The sequence below is a fragment of the Ursus maritimus genome, unplaced genomic scaffold (assembly GCF_017311325.1).
Source record: "Ursus maritimus isolate PB19 unplaced genomic scaffold, ASM1731132v1 scaffold_7, whole genome shotgun sequence".
Lineage (NCBI taxonomy): Eukaryota > Metazoa > Chordata > Mammalia > Carnivora > Ursidae > Ursus > Ursus maritimus.
In genome coordinates this window covers 13,257,591-13,273,917 of record NW_024426885.1, presented here as the reverse complement: position 1 = coordinate 13,273,917, position 16,327 = coordinate 13,257,591, and positions in this window count along the sequence as shown.

Sequence of the window (16,327 nt, the reverse complement as noted above, 5' to 3'; positions counted from 1 at the left end):
GAAAATAGAGTTGAGTCCTTGGTTTGATCCACTTGTAATTTGTTTTCTGCTGAAGCCAAACGGTTCTTTTCTCTCTCTCTCACACACACAAAAGGAAAAATTACTTAAAAAATTTTTAAGTCACTAAAAATCAAAGTAAACATTGTAATTTTCACATTCATTAAAAAAAAAAAGGAAACAGACCATAAAATACGTTTTCTTTGAAGGAAAAGTCCACCCGTTAAAAAAAAAAAAAATCAACTAGCGGCTTTCACTCTAAAAAAAAACAAAAACTGTTAAAATACTAATAACATTTTGATCACAAAATTGCATTTTTTAAAATTAGAAAAATCCAAGGGTAACAATAGCAAATGCATTTTTACTCCTTTTCTGACTTGCTTTTCGAGGTTGTAAGTTTTCTTATTTTACATTTTAATTATTCTCTGCACTAAATCTGCATTTCAGCTTGTATTTTTACCACTCAGATTTGAAAAATTCTACCTTTCTGGTCTTTCATCTTTTCTAATTTCAACCTTATTTTCTGTCACTTATTTGCATATGCTGAAAGTTGCTATATTTGCATATGCTGAAAGTTGCTATATGCTGAAAGTTGCTATAATAGTTACTCTCCCTGCACACAACTCTCCCTGTTACCAATTGTATTTTTGTATTTGCTGTTTTTCCTGATGGTTCCAGAGTTCCTACAATTACTAACCGGGTTCCTTTTAATATTCAAGCTTGATTGAACAGTTACATTTTGTTACTGAAAAACTATTAATGTTAATGGAAACTACAGCTCACTCAAACCAGCAGTTTACTTTTACAGAAGTTCTTAAAACCCAGCCTGGCTTCAAATTTGCTGAACACACAGGTTCACAGTGATGTAATTTTGCAGAATTGAATATTTTAAATACACTTGAAAAACGTTGGTTTAAAAGCTAATCAGTCATGTTTACCTGATGGCCATATCTGAAAGGGGAGAAAGGAGAACAGAAGTAACTTTATTTGAGAAGCAGTGTGATTTCTTTGGACATTTAAACAAATCTCAAGCGAGTTAATTACAGTTTGCTCTGATTTTAGCTCCAGCAAGAGGAATTTTCATGGCATTTAGATAATTTATCAATTGGGCTACGTAACAGATAAAAGGTTACGTTTTTCTTTCCAACATTTGGGAGGTATATTTGTTCAATAAATGCAACGATTTTAAAAGATCGGTCTAGACTCAAATGAATGAAAATTATGCTTGTTAACTGTAACGTCTGGAGTCCGAGGTGGGGTGTCAGCCTTGCCTATCAGTGGGCCACCGTAGTCAAACAAAGCTGCTAATTCGAATGTTTTAAGTTTCGATTTGAGAAATATTGTTCTAATATGGCAACAATGGGGCTGTTGTCCTTCCAAGCACTCTGCGATGGCAAGCTCCTTACAGCTCGTTTTATGCAAAACGAACGGCAGGTAATTGTGATTTAATTCTTTTCAAGTAAATTACAGTGAGCGCGTGACACAAAGCCGCGGCGGACCCTCCTTTCTCTGTCAATAGTTGAATTAATGATGGCAGGAGTAAAAACAGCAATTGTGCACAACAGCCCTCCCTGGTCCCCACCCCTGCCAAGGGGGGACCTGCCAATCAGGCCGCGCCACCACGAAGCTGGCAATTCTCGGGTTGCGGAGGTTCGGGGATGGAACGTTTGGTGTCTGGGCGGCGGCGCCGAGGTCACGGAACCCGCGGCCGCCCTGGGCCCCCGAGGTGCCCGCAGGGGGCTGCGTCTGCACACTATGGGCCGGGGCGCCCCCCGCGTGGGCACCCTGGGCTCCGTGGGCCCCCGGGGCCGGCCTCACGGAGCGGGACGTGCGCGGCCGAGCTGAGGGCAGAAAGGCTTCCCGGTGGTCTGGCCCTGCCGGCCTCCGGGAGAGGCGCCCCGAGGGCTCCCGGAGGAGGCGGCGTGGCGGAGCGAGGGTGCGGGGAGGCGGCTCGGCGAGCCCCGTCTGGGCGCGGCGCTGGAGGGCTGGGCTCCGCGCGTCCTAGGGCGCGCCTGCGGTCCGAGGGCCCTGGGAGCAGAACGGCTCCGCGCGCAGAGCGCCCCTTCTCGCCCCCAAACCCGTGGCGTCGGGGTCTGAAGGGAGACCGTGGGGGAGCCCGGGGCGGGGTGCGGGGGGGGGGGCGGAGACGCGCCGGGAAGGGGAAGGTGTGTGCGCGGTGGGCACGGGTGCCGGTGGGGTTCGCTTGAAGAGGGCCACTTGCCTGCTGTCCCTGCGGTGGCTTACCTCAGGCAGCCTGGGCCGCAGGAGCGGGCTTTGGGATGGCGCTGGGCACCAGGCACCCGGTGGGCGCCAGGAGTCATTGGACGGACCACGAACAGCCCGTGTGCACTGGCCACTTTCCCTGGCACTGGAACACAATACGAACTCGTGCTGAGGCCCATAGCGGCCGTGTCCTCTCGCTCTTGCCTGGGACCTGCGCCAGTGAACTCTGCATTTGTCAGAGGGGTTAGAGGGGGTCCCCCCCACCAGCCCTGCCCTCAGTGGGTCACTCTTCGCAGGTTACTTAACTTCTCTGGCCTCAGTCTTCACAACCTGAATGGAGTTGATACCAGAGCCCTACCCTCGAGGGTCCTCGTGGGCACGGAACGAGCTGCGGGTCAGTGTCAGGATGGTGCCGGGCAGAGAGTAGAGTGTCTCACTCCACCTCGGCCACCCACAGGGGCTCCCTTTTCTTGGACCTCCCTAAATGCGTCCCTGCCCCAGGGCCTTTTGCCCTGTCAGGCAGAACTCTTCCCTTGCTCTTGTCCTGGCTTCTGTTTTAGGCTTCAGCTTAGCTGTCGGTCGGAAAGATCTTCATGACCCACCGGCTGTCCCATCCCACCCGTGGCTATTACAAAACTCTTTGTTTTCTTCCTAACGTTTATCCTGATCGGAATGTTTTTCTCTGTTTGCTTTGCGTTTATTGTCTGTCTCCTCCCCAAATCCTAAGTGCAGTGAGATGGGGACTGCATTGGTCTTGTTCTCTGCGGGTCCCAGCACCTTGATCCGTGTCTGCTCCTAGTAGATGCTCAGTAAAAACCGTAGATGGGTGGATGGGGTCGCATCTTCCGACCCGTACATCAAAGAGGTTGAACCACATCATATCTAAGTGCCTCGTTCTCTTGTTCAAGAAGTGACATTGTCAGCATGGAAGTTCCTTTTTTTTTTTTAAATTAAAAAGGCACTTTTCTGAAAGAGACTGAGGTTTTCAGGAAGGGTGTCATTTAGAGACGTTTCTCAGGGTCACCTACACTGACTAGTTTTGACCATGAGGTTGGAGCCAGTCTATTTTGAGCTCTCCCCATGGCTACCTGATCCTGGGACTTGATGGAGGGGCCTTCTGGATTTTCTTTCCAGTCCTGATTTCTTCCCTAATTGCCCAGGAACTCTGCAGACCTCCACCCCCCAGAGCAGCAAGGCCCACCTCATCTCAGGCCACCTGCCCTTCAGTGTCACCCCCCCTACCCCCACGGGGACTCCATCACTGGTCACTGGCCTTCTGTCCTCAGTCTCCCCAGCCAGAACTTTTCTGCTCCTGTGATAGCCCCTCTTTGGCATTAATCACAGATTCACACCTGCTTCTCCTCCTCCCCGGAGCCAGCTGCTTCTAGAAGACTGGCTCCTGCTGGGCCTGCCAGACCATGGGAAGGAGCCAGTGAGGGCCGAGAGAGGCTGGGTGGGGCTGCCTCAGCAGCTCGGCTCATGTCGGGGAGATGAGTCAACTGGCTAGGGTCACTGTGTCTCCGTGCCCAAGCTGGAGCCAGGAACAGAGTATTTCTGGAAGGCCTGGCCTGGCTCCCATCTCACACTATTTATTTACTTGGTGAGGTCGTTATAAACAAAGAGTATCTCGGACACGGTCACCGTCCTTGGTGGCCAACTCCCATCCCAGGGTCATATCTTTGGGAAGAATTTGAGGACCTCTGGCTATCCAGAGACCAAGAGGCACGGACAGTCAACTCATTCGTGCATCCGAAACCAGCTGCTTAGCACCTTCAGACCGAGCACAGTGACCGGCCAGGGACATTGATCTGATAATAGCTCATACTTGTTTAGCCCTTCCCTCGTGCCTGGAACTCTTCTAGGTGCTTCGTGTGTGTTCCATCACTTACCGAGTTATAGCTCTATGAGCCAGATTCTATTATTATCCCCTTTTCTGCAGAAGGAAATGGACTCAGAGCGCTCATACACAGAGTTCACCAAGGTTACACAGCCAGGGAGTGATGGGGTCCGAACTTGGAACCAGAGCCTGCACTCCTAGCCACCATGCCACACTCACCCTCTGTCTTCATCTCCAGGTTGGATAAGACACAGCCTCGGCCATCCAGGGCCACGGAGCGTCAGAAGCAACCAGAGAAGGTAGGTGGGTGGGTGTGGTTCCCTATGCCAGGTATCAGTCGTGGTACCTAATGGCTCTGTCTACACCAGGCCTCATTTTCATTGCTTTACACATGTCACAGCATCCTAAGAGGAAGTGACATCGGCTCCATTTTATAGATAAGACACTGAGAAGTCCAGCAGCTTGCACAAGGCCTCAGGGATAGTAAATGGCAGAGCTGGACTGGGGACCCACAGAGCCTTGTTCCAGGGCCCATGCTCTTACCCTGTCTCTGAGCCCTTTCGGTGTCGCCAAAAACAGCCTGCGTAGGGAGCCAGAGAACCTGACTTGGGGCCCCGGAGCTGCTACTTGCTAACTGAAATCCTTGGGGAGTCTCCATTTCTGTCTGTGGAAGGACGGTCATGAGGTCGGCTCCACCTGCCTCCCAGGGCCACTGCGAGGATTAACGAAAATAACGTCCGGGGATGCGTGCGGTAAAGTGCGAACTGCTGACCTCAGAAGCGCTCGGTTCTATGGGCGCTGGTCCATGCTGGGTGCGGTGGGGGGGGGGGGGGGCACGCGGGGGAGGGGGCCCCCCNNTGGCCTACCTCATCGGTCCTGCAGCGCAGCCCAGGAGAAATGAAGAGGTGATTATTTTAATTGCAGAACAAATGACTGTAATGAGGTGTCTTGTTTGGTGATACAGATGATTAGATAATTAAGCCTGTTACTTGTTTGTTTGTTTGTTTCTAAGAGGACTGTATTCAACGGTATTCAATGGCCCTTGGGCCAACGCTTGGATTTGGCCTCATGCCAGACCTTGTGCTTGGTGTGTCATGCGCTCAAGCCCCCAGGCCTTCCTCCAGCCCCGTGAGGTGAGGCAGACATTACACCCATTTTACAGGCCGAGAAACGGAGAGGTAAAACGATGCGCTAAGGGATGGAGGAGCTGGTCTTGAAGTAAGTCTGGCTCATTCCAGTCCTGGCTTCTTTGCCACAGCTTGACAGGTCCTGGCGTGGACCTGGTATGGGGGGGGCTCCCCTCATCCCCTCTGCTTCTGAACGTTTGGCTTTAGCTCTACCTTTTTTGGAAGCCCCCCTCCCCCCAGCCTTGGTGTTTTCCATCCTTCACCCCTCCTCAGCCTTGGGGGTCCGAGGTGCCTACGGGCTGATTCTGTATCCCCTCCCCACACCCGCCCACCGGCCTGCTGCTTTTGTGCAAGAGTTTGAGGTCGACACCTTGGCCGTGTACAAGGTGCACATTGAGGACATGTTTTCCCATCCCCGGGACCTCACCCTGGGTGAAACGATCCCTCAGAGGGCCAGGGTGGTGTGAGGAGAGATGTCGTTGCCTTGGTTCCCCTCCACGTTCACCCTACACTTGCTTCTGGCCCCATTAACTGAATTTATCTTGGCTTAAATGATGCAGTGGTTGGAGATAGTAAAACATCTACCTTCGTGAAACCATCTGGCGGACTGAATGGGGTTGGAAGGGGAACAGCAGCCACCTGTGGGGTTACAACAGCCACCCTCCATGGGCTGATGGGCTCTGGCACGGTGCTCTGGGTGACTCTACGGGTGTGTCGACATGTCCTCGGGAGGATTCCCACTGTCAGGCTATGGCTTCAGAGGGAGAGGGGCAGGGCTGGGCTGCATGGCGGGGGCTCGAGGAGGAAGGATACACATTCTCCCTTTGCCTTGATCTCATGGGGCGGCCTAGAGCAACTGCACGCTAACTGGGTGCACGCACAGCTGGTGGGGGAGTGCATACCTATGGGACTGGCGTAACCAAGAGGGATAGCGTCCCCGTTCTCCCACTTACTAGCTGTGGGGCTTTGGGAAAATTGCGTCACTTCTCTGTGCCTCCATTTTCTCATCCATGGAGCTGAGATAATAGCTAGAAGAATCTTATAAGGTCAGTGGGAGGAGTTAATTATGCAATACATAGAAAAGCATTTTCAATGATGTCTGGCACTGAATAAGCAGTCCATAAATGTTAGCTGACCCTGAAATACAAACTCAAAATTATCTTCTCCATTCACGTTTGCTTTCCCACTCAAAATATGGAATACACAAAAGTCATAGAATGGAGAGCCTTTAAAACTGTATGTTCACGAGAGAGGAGCGTAAGGTGTATTCTGGGTTTCACCACTCACTACCCTGTGATCCTTTGTAAGTGACTTACTCTGCTGACCTTCAGTTTCTTTATCTATAAAATGGATATAAAATAAAAAAAACTACTACTAATAGAATTAAATGAATAATGTACATAAAGCAAATGGTATTTATTAGTCTTCTTTATGCTCTTCCTTTTCCCCCCACCCCCATACAAATCCTTCTTGGAAGTGTCTGAGATACATTCTCCAAACCAGTTTTCCTTCCCTCCCGGGTACCTAGGAAGACTACATTTCCCAGCCTCCTTTGCAGTCAGAGGCCCCACGTGACCGAGTTCTGGCCAATGGAATGTGAGCAGGAGTAACATATGCTGTTTCCAGGCCTGGCCCCGAAAGTGTCTTGCAAGGTGGTTCATGCTCAATTTCTCCTCCATCTGCCAAGAGGAGGTCAATGTTCATGGGGACCTTGGAAGCCACATGTTGGAGGTGGTGGAGCCCTGCCTGCAGAGCCCTGCTCTTCACCGCTCAGCCTCACCAGACTGCTTGGACCGTGACCTGCTGCGTCAAGCCGTTGAGACTTAGGGGTTGTTACTGCAGTGAGCAGTTAGTCTCTCCTGACGTATCCAGAATCTTATAGAACCTCTAGCTAGTGTAAACACCTGTGTACATTCGTGTAAGATTTTGCACCTATTTGAGAGACTCCCTGGGTCCCAGCCCCCTTTAAACTCATCCACGTGGCCCAAGGTGAAGACCTCGACTGCCTCAAAGAATAAGATCCAGCAGAATGTGGCGGGGAAACAGTCCTAGGAACGACTTTCTGGCTTTAGGGCCTCCCTGCAGCAGACGGGTTCTAAAGGCGACCTTCCTTAGGGATTTTAGTGAGGGCCTAGGCTCCCAGGGAGAAGGTCTCCTATGAAGGTCTCCTATGAAGGCTCACCGCCTGGTCGCAGCTGCCGAAGTGCTTGCTCTCATCCTCGTGGTACATCCGGCGGGTCTGACGGAGCACAGGTCACAGGGCCAGGCAGCCGCTCCTCCCAGCTGAACCCCTGGGACTTTGCTCAGGGCCCCCAGGTCTGCAGCCCTGCCCTTCTCCTGCCCTGGGGGAGATCGGCTTTTTCTGTCCTGCCTCCCCTGTTCAAATGAGTGCCCCCTGGAGGCCAGGGCTGTGTGGCTTCTATGCCCTCTCTCCTCGCAGCCTGCTGCAGAGCTGGGGACAGGCAGACATCATTTGTATTGCACAAGGTTGTTGATTCAGGGGGTCAAGGACCATCTTTATGGTGTTCTAGAAAAGTAAATATTCTCAGCTTGGCTGAAGGTTATATGAAATAAAAATAAGATATTATTACTCATATAGTGAATGTTTGTTCTGTTCCAGATCCATCTGTTATTTCATTCAATCCTTCCCCATAATCCTATGAGGTGAGTTTTAAATAGCCCATGTTCCAGGCGAGGAAGTGGAGGTGTAGAGAGGTGGGGCCCGGGGCCCGGAGCTGCTGGAGGTGGTTTAGAGACGCTGTGGGGGTCAATCCCATGGTAATGACAGCCGACTTTTTCTAAGCCCTAATATGTGCTTAGGAACCGTGTATCCTAAGTGCTTTTGATGCATTCTTGCATTTAATTTTGAGAATTTCCTTTTGGAGTGGGGACTACTATTATTTCCATTTAGAGGTGAGAACACCTAGCTCAGTGAGGCTAATGTACTCTTTTCCCCAAGGGGGCATGGTTAAAAAAGAGGTGGTGCCTGGATTCAAGTTCAAGTCACTCTTTAGAGCTTGCACGGTCACTCACTTGGCACCCGGCGATGCCTCCTCCACCTCTCGGAAAGTGCAAGAGGGACCAGCTAAATACTGTGTCAGGGGCTGTGACTTTGGGGTGGGAGCCACCCTGTGCTCCGGTTGACAGCCTGCTTGAGTCAACACCTACTGTGGGCGGACTTGGGTCGCAAGCCCTGCAGTGATACAAGAGAGGCCCGGACTGTGCCAAGGCATCGGCCTGCTGGTGGAGAAGACAGCCATGGACCCACACCTGCTGTCTGAAGAAGTGAGCCGGTGGAAAGGTGGACACAGCAAACCTGAGGGGAGAAAGGGCACCCAGGTAAAGGCAGGGATGGCTTTACCAAGGACGTGGGATTGAGGTGAGCTAGGTGTACTTGGATATTTAAATCTCAGCTTGCTGAGTGACCTTGGGGAAATTGGCTCACTTGCCCGAACCTCAGTTTTGCCATCTATAAAATGGGAATAATAAAGGTAGCAACCTTACAGGATTACGAGTATTAAATAATATTTAAAAGTGCTTGGAATTTAGGAAGCTCTCTATTTCGTACTTATTTACTCTTTTCATTATCAAGGGCTAGTAGAGTTTCAGTAGGTGAACAAGGGAGGCATCACGCACCAAGTGAATGAGCAAAGCTTGAGAGTTGAGAAAGCAAAAAGTATTTTTAAAGAATAATACGTAGTTCAGTCTGGTTGAACGGGAGCAATAGAAGATGAGGCTAGAAACAGAGTCTGGGCTCAGATTGATGAGTATGTGTGTACTTAACTGGCAATGGGGAGCACTGAATGTTCCTGAACGGGGGAGTTTCATAGCCTGAACTCGGTTTGGCTACAGAATGTAGACAGGATTGCAATGGGGGGTGATGGGAGAAGCCCAGTGGAAAACTATGGTCATAGGCCAGGGGAGAGGGTGGTGACAGCTGGCAGGGCAAAGAAAGCATGAATTGGCACTCATGGTCGAGGGAGGTGTGTTAGACACACCCTTGGCCAAGGACAGGCGTGGCAGTGGTGCCCATCCAGGTCCAATTGAGTGGCTGGGAACCCACAGCAGGGCTTTCCCTTTGCAGGCCCAGGCTTGGGATCCAGTCCCTCTGGGCGTCCCATCATCAGTGGCATCTCTGTGCCAAGAAAGACATAAATGAAAGGTAGAGAAATGGGGGACCAGCCTCCTTCGGTCCTGAGAACCCAGGGCACCTCGTATCCTCAGGGTGGAAAAGCTCTTTGATGGTCCAAAAAACAGGTTCCAGAGGACTCATTTGGAAGGGAAAAGGGAGGCAGGCTCCTCTTGGGTTTTCATCTAGGTTTTTGAAGAGCAAAGCAGGCTGGTGAGAGCTGCCCGTCTGAGGCGTGTTTTATCTTAACCTTTCCATGTAATCCTGAAAGCCCACCTAATCAATTGAAGATCATAAAATATTAGACTTAATGCTGCAAAGTGCTGCTTTTTAATTCACATAACAAGCTCCTAAATAATTCAAATAGCAAACAGACCCTGCAAGTCAATGGTGGGAGGCTGCTTGGATCAGCGGGGGTGCGTCAACACATGCCACATTCCCCGGATCGACTCCATTTCAAGAACCCTATTAAGTTAATTGCCGGTTTCTGACAGCAGAGAGCATGCTGGGAGCACAGCAAGCTTTATTAGCCTCCGTGGCATCTGGAGACATCAGCCATTTTGCCCCTACTTGCAGGCACTGGGAGCAGCATGGAAAAAAGTAAATCAAATTATGAGACAATAAATGCTTTTGGCAACACGTGGGCATCAGATTCATTGGTGAATCCAAAAGAGTTCGAGTGTCAGTTGCCGGCCTGTTAAATTCTTTACAACAACACCGTCTCTGTATTGCAAAAGTCTTCGAGGATGCCACGGAGCAGTTACGTCCTTTGGCACCGCGTGGCTGACGCAGGGAAACGTGAATGCAAGCGAGTGTTCCCTACCTCCTAACGACACTGCTGGGTGCACAGAGTCTCTAGAATGGGAGTTGGGTGGACGTTTGGAGCGACCCCCAGTTATCCCAAATATTCAGTGTGACGCGTTCAGGTTTGTAGGCCGATGTGCTTGGGTTTGGAAACCCAGGAGGGACCCACGGGGTTCTGGAGTTGGTTGGGGGTGGGCAAGGAAGGGAAGATGTGTGAAGTCAAGGTCGCCGGCCATCTGTCGGTCCCGTCCGGGGTTCCCAAGCAGGGCATTGTTCCACGGCTGCGTGTTCTCCCCTTGGCAGCCCTGGTGGATACTGACTGTGGAGTGGGGCGGGGCATCCTGGTGACGTGGAGGTTTACCTGCAAGTGCCATTCTGCAGAGAGGGGCTCTGATCGCGCCAGTGCCTACCTTTACATGAGAAAACACCAGCAAAGAGAGATTCTGGGACGGCCCCAAGGTCACACAGCCAGCTGATTTTAGGATGGAATTCTGTTCTGTTGTCGGGGATCATCCCATCTGTGCTGTTTTCCTTTCGGATGTGATGGTGTGATGGTAAGAGCCTAGATTAGCTCAAGATCAGTATTGCCGCTCAACCACGGATTGTCAATACGAACTTAATTTAAGCAAAACACCTACAACTTTACTGTCCCTCTACCCTGCTGGCAAAATGAGGACAGGAGTGCTTACCTGATAAGATTCTTCTGGAAAGGGCTGAATTAGTGATACTATGTTAGCCATGTGGTTAAGGCCTCAAACTTGGTAGCTAACACTCAGCATGATTTCCTTCCCACCATCTATGCACAGACTCCTATGAGCAAGACTCAGACGAGCAAAATTATTTGCATTTCTAGATGATTCTTTTTAGAAACTGAGAATCTGCCAATTTATTGGGTTTGCACATCTGAATTTTTTCATCAGGTGTGCATAAAGGGAGGCAAACTACTCTCTCAAATCTCTTCTTACCCTTGTCCTCAGATCTAGCCTTAGTGTCTGCAAGAATAATGCTTCTTCCTGAATCAGGTCTTCAAAATGATAGGAATAAAATTGGAAAGAATATCCGAGAATGGGTGGTATGGGCGAGGACGGTGGGGGAAAATCGGCAGCAGGTCCAAGCAGAGCAGGTGGATTGGCTGTTGCAATCCTGGTTTTCCAGTCTCTCTGTGTCATGGGATTGCTGCACCTGGAGGCCGGAAGGGGTCTCAAACATGGAAGCTGGGCATCCTCATTTCATGGGTGGGGAAACTGAGGCCGGGACTCACCTGAAGTCCCACAGCTGGTCAGCGGTGAAGCCAGCCTCCGGGTTCTATCTTCTCTCTGCTTCGCAGACAGCTGGGAGAGACCGCTGTGGCCCGAGAGCAGATTTCACCCTACCTGGAAAGAATAGACCACTGCCATTGGGCCAGAGCATTGCTCCCTCCTGCCTTTCCAGAGAGAGGATGTGCCTTTGCCCCAAAACCTCTGTCTGATATAATGTCAATTCATAACTCATCTATCATAATAATGGCTATCATTTCCGAGGGCAGAATTTCGGGCACTGTGTTTATATTTTCTACACAAGCCTTTGAGGTAGGTCTTACGTGACTCTCATTCTGCGGAGGAGGAAGCTGAGGCCCGGGGGTGAAGGGGCTTTGCCAAAGTCGCACCGCTGGTAAGTCAGAGGTGGGGCTTGAACCAGAGTTCATTTTGACTTAGGCGGGTTTCCTGTGGCAGCACCCTGCCTCCTGTTAGGCTCTGGCTAAGGCTAGAGGGCTCCGGAAGGTGACACAGGGAGAGATGGACCCCTCACCTGGGGTCTAGCACTAACTAAATTTGGGAAGCACTAGCCAGGAGGTGCTGTTGGACCCTCATCCTGCACCATAATGTTCTGTCCCCTTCCTCCCCACCTCCCACCTGTGTCTCCTGCCAAGGATGGATCGGTAGCCAGGGATCCAGGGCTCCGCTTTCACACACTCACCAGCCTCTAGTAGCTAAGTATATATATTAGGATTAGGTTCAGCTGTACCTAACAGAAAACTCCTATAACAATGTCTGAAATGCATAAAGTTTCCCCTCTGATGGACAAGAAGTCCTGGGTGGGCTGGTGTGGTAGCTTCATGATCCTCTGGGGCCCAGGCTCTGTCTCTCCCTGTGCTCTGCCATTCCCCATATTTGGCTTCCATCCTCAGTGTTTCAAAATGCCTGCTGCAGCTCCAGCCATCATGTCCACATTCCAGGCAGCAGGAAGCAAGAAGAGGGTAAAGCAAAAGGGTCTCTCTCTAGTTGTCTTTTCTCCCTTTCAGAGGACCTTTCCAGAATTCCTTTTATGAGTTTCTCTTGCTTCCGTGGCCAGAACTTGGTCACGTGGCCACATCCAGCTGTAAGAGAGGCTGGGAAGCAGATTCTGTAGCTGGGCACATCATTACCTCCAGACTCTGGATGCTTAGGGAGAATGGGTACTAGGGAAGCGGCAGGCAGACTCTGCCACAGCACAGTGCTGTGCGCCCTTACCCACTTGCCAAAGTGCTGATGAGGGAGAAAGGTGGCCTTTTGAATGAGAGAAAACTCAAGTTATCTTTGGTGAGAATTTTATAACACACTTTGAGATAATTGGAAATGCCCTGGGATGCCGCAGGCTTAGGGTTGGAACCACTGTGCTTTCTGGGGCTGTTTGTTCTGGGGATGGCAACAATGATGAAATCAACAGTAATTCACACTGTCAGCGGCTTTCATCCCACATTGTCCCTTTTCAAAGTATGGATAAGTTTTATTTCTCCAGATTTCTTCTCTTCATGACACATTTATCCCGTGGGTCTTCTGAGGTTGCTTGGAGAATGGGTTTCTTGCTCTGGAGGATTCTGATGATCACGGGGCTGTAGGAATACCCACAGGGTATTTCTGCCCGTGCACCAGGCACTGTCCATGTGCAGATCACAGCAGCCCCAGACCCACAGCCAGGGGGATGATGATCCCATTTTACAGATGAAAAGTGAAGGCTCAGAGAGGTTAAGCAACTTGCCCAAGATCACACAGTGGTGCGATGGACTGAATGTTTGCGTCCCCCTCCTCCCACTCGAATTTAATGTTGCAGCCCTAATCCCCAATGTGGTGGCGTTTGGAGGTGGGCATTTCAGGGGTAATTAGGTTTGGATGAGGCCATGAGGGTGCAGCTCCCGTGATGGGATTGGTGCCCTCATAAGCGGGTAAAGGGCACAGAGCTCTCTCTCTCTCTCTGCCATATGAGGACATGGTGAGAAGTCACCATCTACAATCCAGGAAGAGAGCCTTCACCAGAAACTGACCATGCTGGGGCCCTTACCTCAGACATCAGCCTCCAGAACTGAAAGAAAGAGATGTCTGCTGTTCTTCTTTTTTTTTTTTTTTAAGACTTTATTTGAGAGAGAGAGAGAGCAAGAGAGCGCACAAGCAGGGGGAGCAGCAGAGGGAGAGGGAGAAGCAGACTCCCCGCTGAGCAGGAAGCCTGACAGGGGGCTTGATCTGAGGACCCTGAGATCATGACCTGAGCCGAAGTCAGACATTTAACCCACTGAACCACCCAGGTGCCCCAGATGTCTGCTGTTTAAGCCCCCAGACTGGTATTTCCGTTATAGTGGCTGAACTAAGACAGCTGGTGAACCAAGAGTCCGAGGTTGTACTTTGCACAGCCCCTGGCCCTGACACTGGGGGCTTTCCCCAACTTCACCCCCAATCCCCTTTGCAGCCAGTGGCTCCTGCGACAGGGCAGGCATCACGGAGACCTCCAGGTATATGCTGTGGTCCAGAGTTCCTTCTTGTCCTCACCTCCTCCTCCTCTCTCCTCCACTCAAGACCCTCCAGTAGTCTTGCAAAGACCCCTGCCGGAGTCTAGCCCCATCCTTCGAGCCCCCATGTGGGCTCTCCTCAGTCGCACCTCCTTTCTGCACCCCACCTGGCTCATGGCCTGGGGCCAGCCCCCTTCCCAGACCTCCACTCACACACAACCCCAGGGAGATAGCAGTGCTCAGTTGGGGCCACAGCGCCTGCGGGCTGGGAGCAAGGTCCTTAAAGAGGAACAAAACAGAGGCTGTCCTTGTCCCCCTCTCAATAAGTGAAGCCACCGAATGTGAGAACCCGACCGGAAGCCGTCTTCTTGCAGCCCCGCGGGGCAGGGAGAGCTGTGTGCAGCTGAAGCCCTGCTGCCTCCCGGGTTTCCATATATATAATCTAAATATATGCTTTGCAAATTGAAAAGTGCTCACGTATAGAATGCGGCTGTGGGGAGCGAACGCTCTCTTTGAACGGGTCTCTTTAAAGACAGAATTTGCCAAGTGTTTTCCTGCCCTTAAGGAGCCACTTGAACATGGCAGCAGATGTAAGATGGAAATTGAAGAGTCTCTCCCAGGCCACCGTATGCGGATAAAACAGGCACGGTCTATTCTAAGCGCTCATTAATAGTAGGTCTCCCAGGGCCCCGGCAGCAGCCAGAGGATTTTACTCATTAAAAAGGTGACGAGGTAGAGTTTGGTGCCTTCCCTGCTTGTCACTGTGGGCTCCCGGTGTTCCGATGTCGCCTGCAGCCCCCGGATGCGTGCCCCCGGCTTGCTGGCAGGGGTAGCTGTTTTCTGAAGGGTTTGCAAGCGTCTCCCACTCGTGGATGGGGTGAGGAGCCCTTGCTGCTTATCAAGTGGGTTCGCCTCTCTTCCTGGATGGCATGATCTCGAGACAGAAGCGGGGAGAAGAGCTTCAGCTCATCAGCTAATGAAAGATCATTGACGATTCCCAGCACGGTCCTCTAGACGACACAGGAAAGGACCCAGAGCCTCCAGCCTGGTCTGGGGTGGGGGCCTGGGGTCTTCAGCAAAGTCTGGAAGGGACCGGACCCTCGGAATCGAAGGGACTGGCCGACGGCCCCCTGGGTGTCCCACATCCCAGCAGTGCCCCCTGGCACAAGGCCGCTGGTATGTTTTAGCAGAACGGGATTCTTGGCTCATTTTTTAACCCCCACTTTTTATTTGTTCTGTTTTGGATCTCCCATGGTCAGGATGCTAGTTTTGTCCTCCTCTTCCTCTTGTGTGAGGGGGGCGACATTGGGTTGTCCCCCATAAGGCACAGAGGTGGGGGTTCTGAGCAGTTTCTGGGCATCCTGAAACCTGCTGTTCAGCCCTGAAACCCCAGGTGGAGGCAGGCATCCTTGCTGGCCTTTACCCTCCTGCGTCTTCCACGTCCACATTCTTTCCTGTTTTGTCGTTTTCCTTGACTTTTCTTCCCCTGCCCTTTCTGTGGCCAGCTCAGACATCACCTCCCCTGAGTGGCCTTTCTTAATGTGTCCGTCTCTCCCTTCCCCTCTGCTTGTTGTTATACTTGGTAGCTCCCTTGCTTACTGGGGCCTCCCTGTGCTGTGAGGTTAGGTCTGGGGTTGGGGCGGGGGCATGAACCTTCTTTGTCTTGTTCACCTGTCCCCCCCCTGCTCAGCACAATGCCTGACCCAAAAGGTACTTGATTTACTGAATGGGCCAACAAACAAAGAAATGCATGAGGGGTTCTCTGATCTGAAAGCCTGACTCTTGGCCACTCCACGATGAGCAGCCCTTTGGGGATTTTTTCACTTGTGACCCTTAGTGCTTCTGGGCCATGGCCCCCAGCTCAAAGTCAGGGTCACTACAAGGGCACAGATCTGAGGAGATGAAGACAAGAAAATCAAGGCCTCGTTCCTATACGGAGCATTTTCTCTTGTTTGTTTTTATAATGCGGTATCAATACTCTGTTGAGAAATACGTTTATTTTTTACGCCTCATTAACAGGTAGAAAATGACCGTATTATGAAATGCTAACAATAACTTGGGTTTAAATTAAACTACACTTCAAAATAATTCAGCTCAATACTAATAAAATGGGTTCAGGGGTGGAGGGGGTAGGGAGATAGGGAGAATATTTGGCAATTTTTCTTCTTTTATGCAAAAGAAAGACACCTGGCTCACCTCTGAGAGGACTCGAGTTGCCCTACAGACGTGTATCCAACACAATTTCGAGGGCAGACGAGAAATCCCGGGCAAGGGAAGTACGACCGCAAAATCCATTCAACTGAAGACGTACTACACTACATCCCCGGCAGGGCCTGGAAGGTCGTGGGCTCTACGTTTGGCTCTGGGTTTCTGAGAAGCCAAGGCAAAGAGAGAAGGAAAAATGGTGATGAGGTTTGCAGGAGGTCCAAGGCCTTGGGCTTTGAAGGGAAGAAAACCAAGAGGGAAGAGTG